Source organism: Macrobrachium rosenbergii, chromosome 23, assembly GCF_040412425.1.
Source record: "Macrobrachium rosenbergii isolate ZJJX-2024 chromosome 23, ASM4041242v1, whole genome shotgun sequence".
NCBI lineage: Eukaryota > Metazoa > Arthropoda > Malacostraca > Decapoda > Palaemonidae > Macrobrachium > Macrobrachium rosenbergii.
Genome location: NC_089763.1, coordinates 35,352,898 through 35,355,277, shown reverse-complemented (window position 1 = coordinate 35,355,277; position 2,380 = coordinate 35,352,898).

Below are 2,380 nucleotides of genomic sequence, written 5' to 3'. Positions count from 1 at the left end.
GAAGCTCTTCATTTCCTGCGTCTCCAATCTCATGTTATTAGAAAATCTCATATTTTAGGAAAGGCAGGTCCCATAGGGGGGTAGCGCCGTCTGTGCACCTCACGCGGTGCACTGTAACCATTACTTAAGGTTCTCTGCGGCGTGCCTTCGGCACCTAACTGCAACCCCTTTCGTTCCTTTTACTGTACCTCCTTTCATGTTCTCTTTCTTCCATCTTACTCTCCACCCTCTCCTAACAATTGATTCATAGTATAACTGCTTTGAGGTTTTCCTCCTGTTACACCTTTCAGACATTTTACTGTCAATTCCCGTTTCAGCGCTGAATGACCTCATAGGTCCCAGTGCTTGGCCTTTGGCCTAAATCTATATTCAGTTCAATTCATTAGAAAAGACAGGTGACACAGTTTAGATCTGCGACTGAAATACAACATGCTTATAATTTACTCTTATTATAATTCTAAATAGTGGTCATTTGTGATAATTTAGTCATTCAAAAGACGTTTTATCAGTTGATAAATGATGAAGTGATAATGGAATTATCGTACAGATATTTTCTTAGCCGATAACAGGGTGCAATGTTAATGGAATTATAAAAAAATAAATGATTTTTTTCAATTGATGAAAGATGTTACATTTCAACCAGCTCCTGGGTAAATGTAAATAAGTCTGTTATTATTTCGCTCAAGATCAAATGCCAGTGAGACGCCCAAGCTAATGCCCTTTTGTAGCCCAGACCTGAAGAATTAAAGAAAGGGGAATATAGATGAGAAGACACGATTTCTTCTTTGTTTTTAGTTTCCTGTAAAAGAAAATTATTGTTCTGGCTTTGTCCGTCCTCACTTTATCCTGTCCGCACTTTTTTCTGTCCGCATTTTTTTCAGTTCGCACTTTTTCTGTTCGCATTTTTTCTGTCCGCCCTCAGATCTTAAAAACTACTGAGGCTAGAGGGCTGCAAATTGGCATGTTGATCATCCACTCCCTAATTATCAAACATACCAAATTGCAGCCCTCTAGCCTTAGTGGTTTTGATTTTATTTAAGCAAGTTTGCCACAATCGTGCTTCTGGAACCTCTATTGGTACCAACAACATAGGCTGACTTGCATGGACCGCGGCTAAGAGATTCATGGGCCATGGCTGAGTTTCATGGGCCGTGGCTAAGAGTTTCATGAACCGTGGCTGAAATTTTCATACAGCATTATACTCTGTGACAGAAAACTCAATTACGTCGAAGAAACTATGGCGCGTTTTTTACTTGGTTTAGATATATCTAAAGATTTCTCTCATTATTCTGTGAATATAAATCTTTTTATGCGCCTTCATGGAACTAGGCTGCGTAGGCTTTATGCCAGCACGGCTGAGGGATTACAGGGGATAAGACGCCTGATGTGGACCTATGAACTCCGGCCAACCAACAGAGGAGGTGTACACCTTGATTTCCCTCGAGTGTTTTCTCAAGTTAGGTTGTCAACAGAGATGACGTCACTAAGAGCCCATCCCAGATGGTGAACTGTGTTGGGTCCCTTGGGGATGAGGAATGAGGTGGGGAGGAGGTGCAGATAAATAGAGAAATAAATAAATAAACAGGTGAAAAGGTAAATAGATAAATAAATTAATAAATATCCACAGGAAAGAAAGCACAGGTAAAAAAAAAGTCTCATTTTTGGTTAGGAAATGGAAGCCATTTTATTTCAGTAAACTAAAACTAATTAAGAATATATGCATATGTATATATATATATATATATATATATATATATATATATATATATATATATATATATATATATATATATATATGTATATATATATATATATATATATATATATATATATATATATATATATATATATATGTATGTATATATAAGTATATATATATATATATATATATATATATATATATATATATATATATATATATATAAATATATATCTAAATAAATAAATCTTATATATTTTAACCGAACTTACTGTGATTGACATGTTTATATATATAATTTTATTGAAACTTTCATTTATGCCTGATATCAGGCGCAGTTCAATACCCAAACATTTGTTAGATTTCTACGTCAGTTCCTCCTTACAAAAGCCTCTACCCTTCACAGTAGTGACGAAAAGCGAATAAGAAATAATTCCGAACTGGTTATTTAACCGCAAGATGAAGCTGTCTGAGATTTGAATCAGCTAGCTAAGCGAACTGGCCATTCGTCAGGTAATGCCATATATCAGTCAGATTAACTCCAGGACTGAGAGGGTTAAATTCGATAAGTCTCTCTCTCTCTCTCCCTCTCTCTTAGACCGCGATAATTTTCATTGTCCCGGTCTTAATCTCGTCTTAGATCCTTATCAGACGTAATCCTGTATCTCACTTCTCCCTCCC